The 20,015-nt window shown below is 56.0% G+C and overlaps 1 long non-coding RNA gene across 1 annotated transcript; it reads left to right on the plus strand.

The window, feature by feature from the left end:
- The first annotated feature begins 10,263 nt into the window (after positions 1-10,263).
- On the plus strand, positions 10,264-14,644 carry LOC123289233 (uncharacterized). The gene is made up of 3 exons (XR_011502560.1): positions 10,264-10,400; positions 12,307-12,391; positions 13,814-14,644. It is a non-coding gene; the product is annotated as an uncharacterized lncRNA (long non-coding RNA).
- The last annotated feature ends 5,371 nt before the right edge of the window (positions 14,645-20,015 follow it).

Below are 20,015 nucleotides of genomic sequence, written 5' to 3' on the forward strand. Positions count from 1 at the left end.
CTATGACCTCATTTAACCTGAATCACATCCTTAAAGGCCCCAGCTCCAAGGACAGTCACAGCGCGAGTTAGGACTTGGACGCAGGAATTTGAGGGGGACGTAATTCACTCCATATCGTTGTCTGTAAGAAACTCCCCCCCGGTTAGCCCTGCTCTGGGCTGGGGCCTGGGCTCTTCCCGTCCCCCGGAAGCCCTCTGAGCAGGTTTTACGCCCATTTTACAGAGGGGGCGAGGGAGGCTCTGCTGAAGGTCGCTGCCTCTCCCTCTGAAGGGGGCCGGGCTTTCTCCTTATCACCCAACTTCCCCGCTGGCAGGGCCTCCGCAGCTGCCCCGGGCCTCGCTGGGCTCCTTCTCCACATGAATGCTTTAGGGCACAACTTGTTACCACACTAGGTTTGTTTCTGCCCGCCGCCCGGAAAACCAAACTGAGATGACGAGATTGCAGCAGAGAGGGGGTTTACTCACAAGGCAGCCAGGGGAGGAAGAGAGAACAGGAGTCTCAAATCCACTTCCCTGAAGTAGGGACTCAGGGATGTTTATGGGGTGGGGGCAAGGTGGTCTGAAATGTGGGGAGAGGTGACTGGAGGTGAGGAGTGGTGAGGTGATTGATGGTCCGCGCAAGCGTGGTCAGACTCCACGCCTCTTCATACGACCCATGCTCACAAAATGGCGGCGTGAGCATGATCTCAGGTGGACTTTTTAGCCTCTTGATGTCAAAAGGTTGCCTGTCGGACATCTGTGTGGGCCCAATTGATGGGTTGGTGGTCTCAACCGGCCTGAAGTGGACATGGGATTCTAATTCCTGAAGAACAGCTCACACGCCCATTACCATGGTGACCCAGGCTCCAGGGAGCTGTTATCTGTAGGAGCCTGGTGGGAGTTAGAAGGCACATAGCCTAAGGAGCACAGTCAACAATGGGTGCGTTAAACAGATCAAAGCTGTAATCAGTCATTGCAGAAAGGAAAAAACCTTTAGTTCCTAGCTACTTGATCATCAATGGCTGTTTGCCAGTTTCAATCCCACTATTCTTTGGTCATTCCTTATTCTTGAGGGATTGCGGGCAATGAGGAATCCAGCCACTTCCTGCTGAATCGGGGCGTGGATTCTGCTTAGAGGAATGAAACTGCTCAGCACTCATTTGGAAATATTCTCTTGTTCCCAGCTTCCGGTTGACATTTTGCGTCAGAAGAATTTTGTACCTTGCTCAACAGTTTTGGAACCACATCTAAAGTCACATTTTATAATCAAATACTGGACCAGAAGGATAAGAATTATAGACAACCCAAATTTTAACAGTCCCTGAAAAATAGACCTAATCCAGTGGGGCCTCCGTCTCATCTCCAGGTGGGGCACACATCTGGTCTCAGTTCCTGGTGGTCTTTTGTTTTACTGGACGTGCATCAGAGACCAGACCAACACCCTGTACCCTGATCTTTCAGTTGTTGCTGTTGATGGCTGTCAGCACAGACTCTCTGCCGGGGTTCATCACATTCCTAAGGGACTCAAAAGAACAAAGTTATCAACATATGGCAGCTGGGAGGGCCCCTAAAATCTACAGAGCATGTCTGGGTTCGTTGCTCGGACGTCATTCAAAGTTACACTGTGGTTTCTTTTCTACAATATGGCTTCCCTTATGGCAAGCTTGTGTTGAGCCCATATCAAACTCTTGAAGGCCTTTCAAAGCGGGTGCTGCTCTCAGTGCTTCCCCGTGCCGTCCACTCAGCCACGGGACAGGTGCTGGCAGGACCCCCATCTGGGGGGCTCGTACTCCCTCCCCGAGTGTGCATGCGTGTGAATGTGTGTGCGTGTGCGTTCACGTGTGTGTGTGTAACTTTAGTTTGTGTTCCTGGCCCATTTATCCTTGGACCTTGGTGTTTTGTAATCAGTTTGCACAAGTGCTTGCTATAGTAAAGGTGTCAGTTAATTGTTCTCATGAAACACGTTTTGGATCTATTGATTAAAAAGGAACATGGGGATATGACAGCACGAGGACTGGTGGAAACTGGCCAGGACTGGGCTGCAGGGCTAAGTGGTGGAGCTTTCAAAAGTCTACTGGGTGCTTTTGATCTTGAGAGCAAAGCCAGTAAGGGGGGGGGGCTGTATTCTGAGGAATTGAGAAGGCAAAGGGAGGGGTCGTTTTATGTAGCCTTTACCAGAACAAAGTCTCTGTGAAAACGCAGCATTTTTTATCCCCTTGGAGAGCTGCTGGGAATGTGGGCAAACATAAAGAGGATGTGGGTGCTGCCTTGGGGAGGGCGTTCCCGGGAACTTTACCCACTGCACAGACCCAGGCACTCCTAGGAAGGAGGAGCTAGCCATTGGCCTGGATGACACTGGGGGCAGAGCCAGCATGCACGAAGCTGCACGCCCACCAGAAGGGCCTTGGCTGCACCTCGGCAGCCCCTCTGCTCCCCACCCCACCTTGTTCACGGTCAAACGTGACCCTCCCTTGCAGCCTCCAGGCGCCCCTCAGGAGGGCACCCCGAGTCTGACGCACGGCAGCCAGGGGGTTTCCTTGCTGGCCCCTCCCATCTCATTCAGGGCACACCACTGCCTGCCCCCCACCCCAAACCAGCCAGGGGCTCCATCCCAGAGCACCTTTAACCCCTCTCCCTCCTGTTGTAGGCACAGTTTCCAGCCATTTCTTTTGCCACCCTCATTCTGGTTTGCTCTCGACCCTTTCCCTGCCTGCACCCGCTCCCGACATCACAGAGAGCCCGATGGGCCTGGTGCCATGGAAAGCAGGTTGCTAAGGGCGGTGGACAAGTGACAACCCCCCAGGACGCACAGTGGGTGGTGGCAGTGGGGCAAGAGGAGGACGTGGGCACCCCGGCATCAGGGTGTGGGCCTGCCACTGGGACTTGGGGTGACTGTGACCTCCGAGGGTCAGATGCTGAGGACCCAGCCCTGCCCCCATCAGTGCTCTGCACTCAAGATGCGGGGCTGCTGACCTTCCGCCCTGACCCCGAAAACGGCTCTGCTGTCCCTGCTTTCACGGCTCCGATACCGCTGTTTGCTCTGTGTCGCGTGATCGATTTACAGAGCTCACGTGCGCCCTCCCTTCCCTTCCATTCCAGGCGCATTTTCCTCTGTTTGTAGTTCTTATCATTCTACTTGCCCAGGTCATTTGTCTCACCCAAAATGAGAGCACAGTGGCAGAAACACCAGCCGAGGGCCTGGTGCAGACGATGGATGGACACACAGACGGAGACAGGCACAGCGAGGGAGCAGACACCAGGGCTCTCTAGCCACACAGCCGCCTTTTGCAAGCAACCTCCCTCTGCCTGGTCCCCCTCCCTGTCTGCTGGTCCGTCTCCTGGGCCTGACCCACACCCCCAAGGCAGCTGGGGTTGTTGGGGCGTCCAGTGGGCGAGAGCCATGGCTAAGCATCCCAGCTGTGACTGCACCCCCCTGCACCCCCACACCCCTGCACCCCTGTACCCCCTGCACCCCCTGCACCCCTGCATCCCCTGTATCCCCTGCACCCCCTGTCCCCCTGCATCCCCTGCACCCCCTGTACCCCCTGCACTCCCTGTACCCCCTGCACTCCCTGTACCGCCTGTACTCCTGTACCCCTGAACCCCCTGTACCCCCTGCACCCCTGTACCCCTGCACCCCCTGCACTCCATCATGGCCTTCTTCCTGACTCCATCCCCACCCCGCCACCTGCACCAGACATGACCTCTGTCTACTGAGCTCCCAGTTTCTCTCTCGCACCCTCTGACCTTCCTGTCACCTGGTTAGCTGTGCCTTTGTCTGCACCACACCCTCCCCAGCGTGGGTGCTGGCTGTGCCCACAGGAGGCATAGACAACCAGGGCCGTGTGCTTGCTCCAGGCCCCAGGGCTCAGTCTAATTAGGCCATCATCGCTGGGTACTCTCACTGGCATCCAGCTCTCCATGTTCCTGGGGGACGCCTGGGACACCCCTGCCTCACCCGGGCCCCTGCAACGCCCACGGGCAGGCAGCCCCCTCCTTCACTTCCCACCTCCCCTCTGTGTGGTCCTCCAAGCACGGCCATGGCCTTGGTGAGAGGCAACTGCCAGGCATCTGCCCGGCTGCTCAGCCGCCCTGTCACTGCCCCACCTTCCACGAGCAAACAGCTAACGGGGCTCTGGAGCCACCTCCTACGTGTCCCCAGCCCCACGGCCTCCACCTGACAGGAGGCCCTGCTGTCTCTGGCCAAGAGGACTCTGCAGCCCTGGCAGCCCTCCTCCAGCCCGGCCCCTAGTGGCCCACTCACTGGCAGAGTGGCCCCTGTGGGGATCAGAATGGGCCCCTCCAAAGTGTGTCTCTTTGGCTTGATTATTTTTAAGAACAAAAGACTGAAAGAAACTTTAGCCTCCCCCTAACTGCCTAAAAGAATTTAAGATAAAAGGTCTGTCCCGGGACAGGCCAGCAGCACAGATAACTCTGGGTATCCCAGAGGCTGGGAGGGTCCTTACTAAGCCCTCTCTTATCAAAGTTCTGCTTACCAAATATTTGCTTCTCCATCTCCATGTAAATTGCCTTCTCCCCTTTGAAGTCCCCAAACCAACCCCCCAACAGCCTCCCTTGTCTTTAGCTGAAGATGGTATGTAAGCCAGCAGCTCGGCCATTTCGCCAGGTGCTCACTTTCCCTGGGTCTCTCCCAGGTACACGTTATAAAGCTCTGTTTGATTTTCTCCTGTTATTCTATCTCACGTCAATTCAATTCACAGCCCAGCCGGAAGGACCCGGAGGGTAGAGGAAATGTCTTCCTCCCCTCCACCTCGTAACAACACACAGCTGTGTGTCCCCAGCTGAGACCCTCCACTGGCTCCTTTCTGCTCTCCCGAGCCCTGAGCACCTCAGTGTGGCCCGAGACCCCGCGGTCTCCCCCCTTCACCCCTCGCAGGCCCTGGGGCAGCCAGGTCTGTCTCTCTCCAGGCCCCTCCACAGTGGTGGCCTCTGCCAGGAAGGAGCCCTCAAAGTGTGGTGATCAAGAGCTGATTCTGGAGGGGTGATGACAGGCCCATCACTTCATCCTGCAAACGGAGAGGAGAGCAGCGCCCAGCACCTCGTAAGTGTGGGGAGGAGGCACAGGAAATGCACGAGCTCACCTGGTGGGACTCCCAGCACACAGTCACCCGAGGCCTTGGCCCTTAGCTAAGGTGGGGGGGGCCCTTGCAGGCAGGTGAGGCATCGCGGCCCCTGCACGGAGAAAGCAGCTGAGGCACTCAGTGCCCGGATGTGCCCAGGTCGCGTGGGGGGAAATGATGGGGGTGAGGGCACAGCCTGGGCCTCGCAGCGCAACGCCACCTCACTTGCTCTTTCAAACACCTCCCGGCGCTCTCATGCACGTGTCTGTGCAACCAGCATCCGTGCCCAGGGGGCTCCCTGTGCCCCATCCTGTCCCCCAAACGTGGTCACCACTCAGACCTGCCCTTCTCGCTCCCCACGTTCCTCAGGCTTTGGAGGGGCGTCTGGGGGCCCAAGCACAGCCCGGTGCCTCCTGTCTGGCTTCGGTGCAGTAAGCATAGGGAGCAACTGTTCCTTTTCCTCCCCCGCCCGGAGGTCCTCCGGCTGGGGCCCTGCAAAATGAGGGTGACGAGAGGCAGATAGATAAGGCACAGAAGGACTGACCCCCACTGCCTTTGACCCCAGGAGAGACAAATGCCCCAGTCCTTTGGGGTTCCCTGGAGACTGGGCTGTCAGGGAGGGACCTTCCTGCCACCTCTTCGTCAGCCAGGCCCAGCTGAAAGCATCGCCCAAGCTATTGGGAGGGTGGCAGGCTGGGCCACAGATCAGAGAAGGTTCCAGGGCCGTGGGAACACTGCACAGTCTCTCGGTGGAGCCTCTCCAATTCCTCCAGGCTTGGGTGTGGGGCGAACGGAGACCTCAGGCACAGGAGTCCCCATCACGGGAAGTGTCACTCCCCACTGTTTCAGTTACCTGCGGTCAGCTGCAGTCTGGAGGCAGACGGTCCTCCCGACTGTCATCAGAAGGTCACTAGCAGCCTAACGCTCCGTCCCAGTGCCAGCCGCACTCCCCCGACTCGTCTTCTCATCCCGTGGGCACTGTGTCCTCCCACAGCACGAGAAAAAGCGTGAGTGCAGCACAAGATGTTTTCAGAGAGAGAGACCGCATTGACATAACTTTTATTACAGTATATTGTTACGATTGTTCTATTTTATTATTAGTTATTGTTAATCTCTTACTGTGCCTAATTTATAAATTAAACTTTGTCATAGGTATGTATGTGCAGAAAAAAACATAGTCCACATGGGCTTCAGTACTATCCGTGGCTTCAGGCGTCCACTGGGGGTCTTGGAACATACCCCCTGCAGATAAGGGGGGATGGCCGTACCTGTTTGTAGAACCGCAGGCAGTCGCTGTGGGGGACTCTGGGGCTTCAGCAGTTTTTCACAGCTGAATTGCGGCACAGGGACATAGACACAGAAAGAGGAGACTCCGGAGGTGGTGTGGGGGGAGGAGAGAACTTGGGACTGGGGCCTGGGCGTGTGGGTGGGGGAGGGGGGAAGAGTGAGGGAGTGTTAGAAAAAAGAAGAGGAAATTGGAGAAATTGTGCTGTGGTGTCTCACTTCGTGAATCTTCTATAAAACCATTATTCACCAAAGCTCTTTTCTTTTTCTTTTTTTTTGCTGAGGAAGATTTGCCCTGAGCTAACATCCATGCCAAGCTTCCTCTATTTTTTAGTATGTAGACCTCCAGCAGAGCATGGCTGCTAACAGAGTAGTGTAGGTCAGCACCTAGGAACAGAACCCGGGCTGCTGAAGCAGAGCACACTGAACTTAACCCCTAGGCCATGGGGCTGGCCCACCAAAGCTTTTGTTTTGTTTATGGGGGTTGGGAGAAAGATTGTGAGAAGTGTTGAGGGTGGCCTCCAGGTGGGGTGAGTGAGAACAGAGGCTGCCATGGGGGTCCTCCTAGACCCCATGGAGGGGTTGGGCAGTGAAACGGGAACATGGAGATGGCAGAGATGCAGTGGGGGCCTGGGAAATGCCAGGAAGCAGGAGCTCTAGCACCAGCAGCACTTCCTCCGTGTCTCCCGCCTCCTGGCTTCCTTTTTCACTGCAGATTCCCTTCTTCACCACTCAGGAGCAGGACTGCGCACAGCTCCTGAACGTTCCTCTTGCATCTCCCTCTACACAAGCCCTACTGGCTCCAGGCTAGAATGAACTCCCAGGAAAGGGCTCTGATTGCCTGTGCTCCAGTCAGGACCCGCCCCCCTGACCAATCAAGAATGGCCTGAGGGTGGTGTCACATAAGAGCTGGTGCTCTTGTGGGAAGCGGCACAGTTGAGTGGGGGTGTTCCTGGGAGAAGGGGGGAGGGTTCAGGGCGGCAGAATGGCAGGCGCCCTCCGGAGAGAGGGGCCACATTGCCTGAGCATCTGCGTCATCTCTGAGCCCCTCTAAAACATTCTCACCCTCCACTCACAGATGAAGAGACCAAAGCGTGGAGAGGCTACAGGATGGCACAGCTAGTGAACAGGGGAGCAAGGATCAGAACCCGGGTCTTTGGGTGCCAAAGCCTGGGGCCGTTGCACCTTCCCAGCCTCTCCTACCCTGCTGATCATAAGGACTGAAGGCGGAGACCACGCTGGGTCTCTCCTGCCGTCGCCAGAGCACAAGGCTTCTCCACGCTGGGTCTGGACAGATCCCGAGTTTTCTCTCCAGTGGTCCCCTGGGGAGTTGGCACTGCTAGAGAAAGAGCAACAAACCCATTTGTTACATAAATCTCACAAATGCACAACGTAAGGTTGATAATGCCACTCACAGAAATCTCCCACGTTCTTAATCATTGTGTCCTCAGAGGTTGCATTTGGGTGACAAGGACCGTCCTGGCAAGTTCTCCTCGGCTGACATATTTTTATGTCATTTGCCTGTTAGAGTTTGCATGTGTGGAATTTGCCTTTTCTTTGTTACTATGGTATTGCATTCTAGCCTCAAAACTCTGAGCTGGAATACATGGCTCAAAGCGTGACTGTGGGGTGTGATGAGACCTGTAAATTCGACCACTCAGAAGGATGGCGGCAACAAACATGGGAGCAGGAGAGCACGGCAAACGCAGAGTGGATCTTCGTGTTCTGGGCCAGCAAATCCACAGGTGCCACGCTTCCATGAGGCCCCTGGGACAGGAGAGACAAGTAGCAGGGATGACAATGAGGGGCTGACATTGGTTTCGTTGGCTCCGTCCAGCCCTGGCTCCCAGGGCAGGGACTGACGCAACGGAGGCGCCAGGTGTGTCGAAGTGGTGGGGGCTTGTTTTCAAAGATGGTACCGGGGCTTCTCCAGGTAACCCATTGGGTTGTTTCTGGAAGAGGCAAAATATAATAGTTCTTTCCAGCACAAAACTGATTAATTTTGACACTAAAGGCAGAGAGGATGTCCAAACCGTTGAGATACCATTCACTGCTCCATTCCTTCTCGCAAGAAGAGAGAAACAGGTCACGCCGTTGCTGAAAAGGTAGGAAAATCTACCTGTTATGGGCTGAATTATGTCCCCCCCCAAATTCATAAGTCAAAGTCCTAACCCCACAAAACCTCCAACTGTGACTGTATTTGGAGAGCGGGCCTTTAATGAGGTGATCAAAGTGATAGGGGGTCATATGTGTCAGCCCTGATCCAATAGGACTGGGGTCCTTATAAGAAGAGGAGATGAGGACACAGACACACGCAGAGGGACGACCATGTGAGGACACGGAGAAGATGGCGTCTACAAGCCAAGGAGAGAGGCTCAGAAGGAGCCAACCTTGCTGACACCTTGGTCTTGAACCTCTGGCTCCCAGAACTGTGAGACGAGAAGTGTCTGCTGTTTGAGCGCCCAGTCTGTGCTGTCTTGTTATGGCAGCCCTGGGACATGAGTGCCCTGGTGGGGACCTACACACGGCTTATCAAGCCATGCTGTGGCAGCATCCCACATATAACGTAGAGGAAGATGGGCACAGATGTTAGCTCAGGGCCAGTCTTCTTCAGCAAAAAGAAGAAGATTGGCGGCAGATGTTAGCTCAGATGTTTCTTCCTTAAAAATGAATAATTAATTAATTAAAAAAAAAAAAGCTCACTCTGCCTACTGTCTATCATCATCCCCGTTCAGGCTCAGGAGCCAGGGGACTTACGCAAAGCCCACAGCTAGTACTGAGCATAGCTGGGCTTGAATCCAGACAGGTCCAGCTTGGGGTGGGGAGGGGGGGGGTCTTTGGAATGAGAATGGTTTTGATGGTGATGATGGTGATGAGCCTGCGCATTTGGGTGACTTTACAGTTCTCAGAGCACTCTGCATCCAGAGAGGGGCTTGTGACTCCAGTCCACTGTCCCTGGCTGGCCCCGGCTAGAATATGCGAGTTCAGAGCCCAAAGAGGAAGATGGACCCACCAAGGAGGGGACATACTCCACGGTGGCTGAAATTGGGACATTCCTGGGGCTTCCTGGAGGAGGTGCCAACAGGGCTTGAGAGAGCCTCCCTGGAACTCCCCCAGAGCACCGAAGGCACTTTGGAAATGGCAGGAGCCTGCCTCTGATTTCCTCCTCACTTGGAAAACTCCCACTGCAGGCCAGGAAGCCCAGCCATGGGACATGTGGCCATAATTGGTATTTAATCTGTTGGTCTTGTCCGCGTGGAGAGGGCTGGAACAGCAAGGGAATCTGCTAGAACCAGAGCCAGATGCCCAGATAATGTGGTTAGGGCTGAAGCTGTGCAGACAGCCGGCCTGACGGGTGTCCTGGGAGAGCCGAGGGAGGGAGGCCACGGGCTACACATCCACCCACCCTTGTGGCTGACGGGGTCACCCTGTCCGCCTCCATGGTGGCCTCTCTGCACAGGCCCCCAGGTAACCAGCGCTTCACCGGGAGCCTGGGAGGGAAGGATGAACAGTCTTCCTAGTCTGCAGATGAAGAAACTGAGGCTCCAAGTGGCCCCCAGTCTCCCGGAGGATGAACAGCTGAGGGATGTTAAACCTAAGCTTGCCCAGGCTGGGAGAACTGGGCGGGTGGTGGGGAGTCAGCCGTGGCTCCGTGCCTTCCTCTCTGTTCCTCCTCTGGCCTAAAGGGACCAAAGGGCCCTGGCATTTCTGCCCCTCCCCTCTGCCCTGTGCCACCCAGGGGGACCCAGGGACAGACTCAGGTCCAGGGAGCTGGCCTCTCAATGTGCCTGAGAGCATGGGAGAGCCCTGCCACGCCCCTCCCATGTGTGTCCATCATTCAAGGGACAATTTGAAGTCTTCTCTTGGTTCCCAAGCGGTTGACACCACCTTGGGCAGCGCCGTCCTTTGTCCTGCTTTTCTGGGGAACCATTCTGGGGGACTGTTCCTATCTCCTGATTGTTTTGTTTTACTCCAAATAACAGGTCAAAGCAGTTTGGACGCGGGGAATCAGAGAGAAGTCATATACGACCGAAGGGCAGCTTAATTCTGCCGATTGGTGAGCCAGCAAGAGCCCTGGGGGCGGTCGGCCCAGCCCAAGGCCCCCACAATGGCTGCTCGGGGTCCCAGCTCAGGCAGCAGGCCAGGGCAGCTGGTGGGCATGGCCGGGACGCCCCTCCACTCCCCACTCACTCTGGCCTTGCCCTTTGTTTTCAAGCCATGGGGGCCTCCACCCCGTGGGAGGAATTTCCTCTTGTGAAATGGTGGCCGTGGGGGGCCTTGCTTGGTCCTGCTGGGTCTGAGCACCTGCAGAAACTGGGGTTAGGAAGGAGGCTTGGCCCTTGGCTTTCTCGCAGAGTCCTGGGGTCCTGGCGCCCACCCCAAAGCCCTGCCCAGCCCCGGCTGCCGGCCCCTTGCTGGCTGCAGCCCAGCTTCTATAACTCATCTGCAAAACGGGGACAGACGTCCCGTCCCATCTTGCCAGGCCGCAGCGAGGGCACAGCGACCTCGTCGCCACGTTCCCTCCCCGGGTGTGTGCTTGGTTTCGCCTCCTGGAGACTTTGTTTGATGAACAGCCACCTGGAGGCCTTGGAGTCCTGCCAGCCGCTGTGGGTGCTCAGTGGCCGAGAGCCAGAAGTAAATGGCCGGAGCCGGGGCTCTGTCAGACGGCAGAGCAGAATGCGAGTTAGGCTTTATAGCGATGAGGGACCGGCTCTCCGGGCGCCAGGCTGAGGCCATGGGTCATCAGTTGGCTGTGGACCCTTGCCCTCAGGCAGGGCACTCGGGGAGCCCATGAGGGGCCTGGCTGGCTCTGTGCCAGCCTTTGACGGGGCAGTTGGGCCCCTGGAGAGACCACCCAGCGAGACGGGACTCTCTGGGGACACACTCATCCTCCCAAAGATGGTGCACAGCAGGACCATCAGTGCCCAGGACGCTCACCATGGCTCTCTAGTCTCGATGCCACCTCTGTGGGTCGGGGGGCCCTCGGCCAGCCCCACGCGCTATCATACAGCATCTGAGCTTTTCGGGAAGATCACGTTTGATCTTAAGAACAGCTCTTGAGGGACATTCTCTAAGGAAGCAAAGAAACCAGAAACCGTCCCAGCTTTGCCACATGCTGAGTTCCTACCATGAGCCAGGAGCCTCCTGAACACCCAGAACTCTTGTGCGCCAGCAATTAGGCTTGTTTCTGCTTTGGAGAAGTGAAGGATTCTCCCCGGGTCCCACAGAGGGGCACCCAGTGGGCAGTGGAGGGAGCCCCAGGCCAGACATTCCTCTCACAGACTAGCCTGAGCAAGTGAGACCCGGGGCAGGGAGGGACATGTTTTGAGCCCCAAGGGAGGGATAAGCATTCCTCTCTCCTCCTCCTAAAGAATAAAAGCTCCCTCCAGGGCCACACCCTGTATCTGCATCTGCCCACACCCTGTATCTGCATCTGCCGGGGTTGTTCTTTGCAGCCCTTCCTGCAGGCGGGGCAGGGAGCCTAATTCCATCTTCAAGAGGAGAAAGCCGAGGCCCAGAGAGGGCTAGCGTCTTGGCCAGGACCACACAGGATCTGTGGCAGGACTTGGACCCAGGCCTCCTGAGGCTGAGGAAAGAGACATCACAGGAGTGGACTCGGCCAGGCCTGAGGACTGGACAGCGATGCAGGGGCACCCCTGCCTGGCATGGGGGGTGACGAGGGCCAGCGGCCAGGCTTACAAGGCTGGGGAGGGTGAAAAGCAGCTCTCAGGAGAGGATGGGTCTGGGAAAAAAGCAGAGTGGCCCCTGGAAGTCCCTGACCCCACATCCTGCCAGGTGGTGAGGCCAGAGGGGCTGGTATGACCCAGGGAACCGCATGGAGTGTTTGGGGTCACGGGAGCCCGAGGAGGTGTCTGACCTTTGCATTTTTGTGGAAACATACCTAGGCTTAGATTATTTTTTATTTCTTCTGCTTGATATATATTTGATTCCTCTATTTGTAGATTCATGCCTTGCACCATTTCTGGAAAATTCTCAGCCATAGTCTCCAGTGGCCACCTCTTCTCCAACCCCTCCTTCTGGATGCAGGTCAGACTCTGTCTGCCTTCTCGTGCTACCCTCTTTCTCTGTCCATCTGCTCGGCTCTCCGTGCCGCACTGAGTGGTTTCTTCACATCTGTGTTCCAGCTAATTCTTTGTCATGTCTAATCTGCTGTTTAAACCCCTCCCCAAGGAAAGTTTAATATTTTAAATTGTAGTTGCTTTTTTTTTTGAGGAAGATTAGCCCTGAGCTAACATCTGCTGCCAATCCTCCTCTTTTTGCTGAGGAAGACTGGCCCTGAGCTAACATCTGTGCCCATCTTCCTCTACTTTGTACGTGGGACGCCTACCACAGCATGGCTTGACAAGTGGTGCCATGTCCACACCCGAGATCCGAACCGGTGAACCCTGGGCCACTGAGGGAGCCCCAGGGCCAGCAGCCAAGGCCTGGGGGAGGTATGGTCATGGCCCACGTGGTGTGTGGCCTGGCTCAGGCCAGGAACACAGTGTTCCCACTCGGGGCCCATGTGCTCCCATTGGGTGGCAACCCCCCCGGGAGCATAGCTCCATGCGTGTCTGAGGCCCAAGCCGCAGCTCTCAACTCACTTCCCTCTGGGCTCAGGGGCCGAAGGGGTCACCCTGGGCTCTTCAGCCTCCCGCCCTAGCATCAGAAGCTGAGCCTGACCTCAGGTCCCTGGGAATGGAGGAGGGGGCAGGGTCACTCTCTGGGGCTCCCTCCCAAGGCCTGCTCTCCCTCCGCCTCGGCCCGGTCTCTGTCCTCCCTCCCTACCTCTCTCTCCCCGGCCCCCATCTCTGGTCCACTATCCGTGTGTCTCTTTATTGCTATTTCATCGTCTCTCTCTCCCCTTCCGTGTCTCCCTTCCTCTCACACTCCCTCATCCCCTGCCCCCAACCCCCCAACTCCTGGCTTCCCTCTGGCTCTCCAGACCCAGCCAAGGCCCCACCCAGCCTCTGGGGATGTGCCTGAGGGATGGCAGCCAGGAGTGCTGTACTCTTGGTTCAGCTGAGACAAGCTGGAATCTCCCTCAAAGCAAATTTCCTAGGAAACTGGGGCCAAATGAAGGCCAAACAACAGAACGAAGGCTGGGGGGGGGGGGGGGGGCGGAGGTAGGAGGGGGCGGAATGGGTCTCCTGATGCTGACCATCCCCATGGCTATGGCTGAGCCTGGCTCAATGCCTGCCTGCCCCCGCCCCCGGGGTCTTCCTGCCCCAGGCTCTGTGGGCTGTCTCAGACAGGGGCCCCAGAGGCCCCCTCGGATTCCCCAGGGACCTTGGCAGTGGTGGGGGTGGGGGTGAGGCAGGCCAGGTGGGCAGGGGTAGAGCCCCCTAGAGGCACTGACCTAACTGAAGAAGAAAGCGTTGGCCATCCAAGAGGTCAGCAGGGCAGCCCAGAACGGAGGACACTCTGGCCCCCAGACCCTCACAGTTTTTCAATTTCCTGCCACACCAGACGGCCACTGCTGGGCCGGCAGGGTCCTCTCAGAGGGAGCCGCCGAGGGTCCACATCATGGGTGCACCTGCCGGGAGGCGTTAACAGGGAACCGTGTCAAGGTGGCACAGCCCCGGCTCAGGCGGGACCCTCTTCGGGACCTCAGCCAATGGGCAGGCGGCCTGGCCCAGGAGGCCCCGTCTGAGCCCAGATCCCGGACTTTGCAAGCTGGCACCGAGGAAGGGGACTGCATGACTTGGAAGCCTCTGGCAGTTCTGTGTCTGCCCCGGAGAGTCATGACTCCTGGGAGAGAAGGGACCCGGGGCTCTCTTTCCTCCTGACGGGGGGCGTTGGAGCTCTCATTGGGGGTGTTCCTGCCTTCCCCAAAGTTTGGTTTTGAGGGGTCCAGAACGTGCACCCCAAAATCTGCCACCTTGGCCTGCTGATTATTTTGAGCTGACGGCCCCTGAGGACCAGCAGATGCAGCAAGGACTCTGCTCTCCCGTTTCTACCTACAAGCAGGTCATCAAATTTCCCATGAGAAAGGACCCTCCTGCCCGGGGGGAAGAGAGCGAGCGTTCTCATCACCAGAGACTGGGGGGCGGTGACGAAATGGATCTGTGCAAACAAACCTGCGAAAATAACCCTTCTCCTCCATTAGCTTCCTCTGTATGTTTCCCAGTCACTGTCCCCCCACTTACTGCCCCAGCCAAGCCCCTTCGTCTGTCACTTCCCCACAATGTTTCAGTCACTGTTTAAAAACGTCTGTAAGCTTTGGGGGCTTACAGCTTCTTGGGGTCCCCATTTCCTTTTGAAGACTCCTGACTATGCATAAAAATATTGTAAAAAGTCTGTATGCTTTTCTCCTGTTCATCTGTCTCACGTCAGTTAATAAGTGGGGTGCACAGAGTGGTTATAGACCCCCAAACAGGGTGTTTCACATATGATTGAAATGTCCCTCCCACAATAGTCACAAGATTGCCCTGTCAGCTCTTGATGGACTCAGCAGGTAGTGGGTCTGCTGTCTTGGATGGCGTAGCAGGAGGCAAGTCTATTGTCTCGAGCTGGTCACAGGTGAGCGCAGCAATCAGTTTCTAGCCTGAGGAAAGATGCTTAATCCTTAAGGAGATGCCAACGTTGGGGGGGTCGGGGGGAGTCAGTTACAGGAGGTTACCAGACAAGCACAATAAAATGCAGATTTAAGTCCTTGCCTTTGGCATTGATTAAGAGTTTCCAGAGAGAAGGTCATCTCCTTTCTTCTTCCTGGTGCAGAGAGGGAGGCACCTTTACAGATAGAGACTTATCTTACAAATGTAAATGTGTCCTAATGAAGGGTAAGTAAATTCTACTTTTCTGTTGCTTTCCTGTCTGCAAAGGAACCAGCCTCAAATAACCATCATGCCAAAGAGACATATCTTGGGGTGGCCATTTCCAGGTCCCTACAGATCCCTTTGTGTCTAAGTGGACGTGAATTGGGTTTCTGACACCAGCAATAAAAGATTCCAGATTAACTCAACCGCTCAAGAGCCTCCCAACCCAGACAAACAAAACTCTGGCTCTTGGCCATCCCTTTGCCCCGTTTGCATTCAAACTTCTCAGGAGAGTGGTCTCTGCTTGCTCGCTGTCTCCCCTTCCTCCCTCTGGCCTCTCCTCCCTGAGTCCCACTCGCAGGGACTGCCCGGCCCTTGTCCTCCGAGGTCCCTGCGTGGTCCCACCTGGCCCTACATGCCCTGAGGGCAGTTCTCCCTCCTGCCCCGCCAGTCCTGGAATGTTGCTGGACCCTGGGGCTCCGTCCTGGCCTCTGGCCGCTTCTCTCCCATTCACAGCTCCCAGGCCCATCCCATCGGCCAGATCCCCAGGCTCTGCTGCCCTCCATGTTCACAGGAGCCTCCCACACCGCTCCACCCGGGCGTCCCTCGGAGGAGGCACACCCCAGAAGACACCCGTCCAAACCGAACCCCTGTCTTTCCCTGTGCGGCTGCTCCAGCCTCTGTGCCTTTGTACGGACTGTTCCCTCCACCAGGCGCACCCTTGCCACCCTGACCTGCCAAGAACAAAATGCCTTTCATGCTTCAGGACTCAGCTCTGGAGCAGAGACGGTCAGGCCCTCCTTCGTAGTTGATCAGATTTCAGCATCGCTGGCAACGCCTGTCTGAGCTGGAGGAGCCGGGGAGGGGGTGGTGGGCTCCCAGGGACCCCGCCTGTCCATCATCCCCAAAGCCAGTCTCTTCACTGTGGAACAGGACAGTCACCTCTGACTCGCCTGCTTGCTGGGGCCCACCGGCAGGTCAAGTGAGGGCTGGGCCCTTCGTTTCACGTGGAGAGCGTCGTTAGTTTCTCTTTCTTAGAGACCAGAGAGGGAGTTGAAACCAAACCCCTAACTCGTCGAAAGGCACTGGAGTTCACTTGTTTGGAGAAGCCTCCATTTGTTCATTCATTCATTCATTCATTCATTCACCAACACTGCCCGAGTATCTACTACCTTCCAGGCCCTGGGCTTGAACCGAGCCCAGGCCTGCCCTGCAGAAGCCTGGGTCAGGGTGCCAAGAGGGGAGAAAGCAGACCTTTGTCCCTGTCATGTAATCAGGCCCACACGGGGAGCAGATGGAGGAGAGGCTGGACAGACAGCCAGAGCCCCGTCCCAAGAAGCACCTGGAGGCTCCCCGCTGCCGTCCCCACATCGAGAAGGCAGAGCTGGGACACGACCCACGTTTCAGCCTCCAGCCCAGAGCTGCCCTGGCGGGGGGCGTGTCCTGGAACTGCGTCCACCTGCCACTCGTCTTCCAGGGCAGCAGCACTCTCGGCAGAAGAGGTCCGGGAACCGCGGGGTGCGGGGGTCAGGGAGGTCAGGGGGTCAGGGCAGAGCAGGCTTCAGGCCCCGGAGGGAGGCTGCCAGCCCTCTGGGCTCCCCTCACCGTCTTCAGAAAGAAGAATTCACCCTGCCCTCTGTTCTAGCTTTCTGGGGTGGCCTCAGCGTCTGCGTGGGCTGTGGGGGTGCTACTGAGGCCAGAGCCCAGCACTGCCCGACTCCAGGCTGCTGACCCTGGTGCAAACCAGGAGGTCCTCTCAGTGGTTCTCAAAGTGGGGTCCCCAGACCAGCAGCGTCAGCATCACCTGGGAACTGTTGAAAATGCAGAGTCTCAGGCCCCACCCCAGACCTACTGAACCAGAAGCTCTGGGGATGGGGCCCAGCTACCTGGGTTTTAACCAGCGCCCCTGGGGATTCCGGCGCATTCTCCCAGTTCGAAAGCCGCTATCCCAGAGTCCAGAGGACCACCAGGGAAGAAGGTGACAGATGTCCAATATGTGCTAGGCGCTCTGTCTGTGTCACCTCAGGCACTTCCTCCAACGATGCACGCAGGAGGGCTGGCAGTGCCCCCCAGGGCTCCAGAGGGCCACACGGTCAGCCCTGGGCTGGAGCAGCACTCAGCCCAGGAGGCTGTGCCCCCAAGCCTGGGCTGCGCCCGTCAGAGCAAGTTCTGTGCGGTGACACCACATGCATAGCCCTGCGCAGGCTGCACAGGCCCTGGCACGCCAGCTGTCACTGTCTCCGTGTCCTCCAGAGGCTCCAGCGAGGCAAGCAGCTTGACATTCTGCCGGGTTGGTCAACCAATGAGTCACAACCAGGGGCTACGGAAGGAACTGGAAAGAGGGAGGCAGGTGGATCTGGGGCCAAGTCCAACACCTGGTGCGCTGACCTCAGGAGGGTCAGGCGACCTCTGCGGGGCTCAGTTTCTTTATCTGTAAAACGGGATGATAGTCCGTCCCACACAGGCCGACAGAGATTGAGCTCATATATTGAAGAACCACCTCCACTTTCTTCCAAAATTCAACCAAAATGACACAAAAGAGGTTTGGTGGAGGTTTTTTTTGGTGAGGAAGATTGGCCCTGAGCTAACATCTATGTCAGTCTTCCTGTATTTTGTATGTGGGATGCTGCCACAGCGTGGCTTGATAAGCCGTGTGTATATTCACGCCCAGGATCCAAACCTGTGAAGCCCCGGCCACTGAAGTGGAGCACGTAAACTCAACCAGTACACCACTGGGCTGGCCCCAAAGGGATATTTTTAAAGGCATAAATCCTCAAGAAAGAAAGAATAGGAAAGGAGAGGATGACACTTTGGTAGCTGGAAGGCAGACGATGAGACTAACTCAGCTGAGAGACCCAGGAAAGATGAACCCTAAACTGACGTGGGCCAAGCCCAGAAGCTGCAGAGCCCAGCAAAACTCAGACACCGCCGAGGATGGCGGTGACAGTGGCTGGGCATCAAGTTGAAAAGCAGTTCGATGGAGATTTCTGTTTCTAGCTCTGGCAGAGGAGTTTGTGATGGACCGATGATCCCAGTGAGATCCGGGATCTGGAAAAGCAGGTGGATACTCAGCCAAACCAAACCAAAACACACAAGCAATCTGCTTGACAGTGTTGAAAGCTACCGAAGGGATCAAATTTGAGGGGACACAGTCCTGAAGAGGGGGCACCACCCTCCAGGGTAGACTTTCCCTCTGGCCATCTGCCCACTTGGGGCTGGGACAAGAAGCTGGGGATTGGGACAGTGAGGACAAATGACCTGGCAGAGGGCTACAGAGAAGGCAGCAAAGCTTTCAACATATTGTGAGGGTGGTGAGCAAAATTTAGAGGCTCAAGGGTCAGGATCGCAGAGAGAGGGGAGAGGCAGAGAGCTGAGCCCACAGCCTCCCTCTTTCCCCAGGTATTTGCAGATTTCTGAATCTACACAGGACAGGACGTGAAGAAGCCGGGCAGAAGCCACCGATGACGAGGGGAGCAGAGGTCAAGTGGGTGGGGGAAGGGAAACCAGGTGTCGGGGGAGGGGAGGATGAGAGCTAAACCTGAAACTTCCAGAAATTATCTGTAACTGAAAAAAATTAAGAAATGGCAGTATATGCTTATAATTTAAATTTATGGAGGATGTATCATTAGAAAGACCTTGGCCCGTAAAAACTATAATCACAAAACCACAAACCCCAATCTCACAGGCTTAGACTTTTTCTCTGCCTCATGTAATAAGAATTCTGGAGGTAGAAAGCTTCTAGGATTAGTTCAGAGGCTCGATGCCGTGAGAGCCAATGTCTTGAGATTCTCTTTGTTTTTTCTTTACGCTTGATACCTCATGGTTACAAAATGGCAGCTGCAGCTCAAGCTACCACATCCATCTTTCAGCAGGAAGAAAGCGTAGAGGCAGCATCTGTATCAGGAAAGAAAATATCTCAGGAAGCTGACAGCAGACTTCTCTCTGTGTCTACTGGCCACCTGGCCACCCTAACTGGAGTGTTGTGAAAGGAAAGAGAGTTAGAGATGGAGGCTGGGGCAGCTGCCCAACAGTGTGTACCGCAGAGCTAAATATCAAAGGAAACAGCTAGAAGTGTCTGCCTTTGGGAAGCAATACGGAGGAGGGGGTCCCCAACGGCAGAGGGCCGGTATTTTAAATTATAAGTCTTATAGGACTAATTGATTTTAAACTACGTACATGCATAACTTAGATAAAAATAAAAATTAAATTTCACAAAAGAAAGGGCACATTATATCCCAGAAAAAAATGGATGTAGAATGATCATCGTAGTAAAGTTACTGAACTTTAAGGAAAGAATTCTTTGAACATCCAGGCAAAAAGGTAATGTCACTCATGAGGGTCACCTCAGAATTTCCACAGCAGCACTCGGTGCGGGACTGGCCTTACGCTCGGGCAGAGAAAGTAGGTCCCGGGGCTTCCATAGGCTGCCTGATTGATTTTCAAGTGGCAAGTCCACAGACAAGTATTTTCAAGCAGAAAGCGGGGAGTATGGTTCCATGGTCCCTTCTTGAAGAAACAGGTAGAAGACGGGCTTCAACAACCAAGGCGTGAATGGGGGAATTTAGTGAGCACTGCATCCACGTAAACGTAGGAGTCTGGCTAAAAGGGCTGTAGAGAAGGACTATACACTGTGACAGCGAGGCGGGACGTGGGCGGACGAGAAGGGCCCCCATCTCGGCTGCCATGTTGGATAACGAAGGAGCTGAGCCCTTTGCCAGAGCAAGGATCCCTGTTCCTCCCGTCGCGCCCGAGCGGGTCAGGGGTCCTGGCCGCTCACTCCCCTCGTCTCTGAACAAGGTTTTCCACTGCGGTGAGTTTGTGCATTTCACACCCTTGGACACTGGAAGTTTTTGGGTCAGATGCCTTGTCTCTTCGCCTTCAGACTTTAATTACCTCCCGTGACAGGAGGAGAA

This window comes from Equus asinus, chromosome 4 (assembly GCF_041296235.1).
Source record: "Equus asinus isolate D_3611 breed Donkey chromosome 4, EquAss-T2T_v2, whole genome shotgun sequence".
NCBI lineage: Eukaryota > Metazoa > Chordata > Mammalia > Perissodactyla > Equidae > Equus > Equus asinus.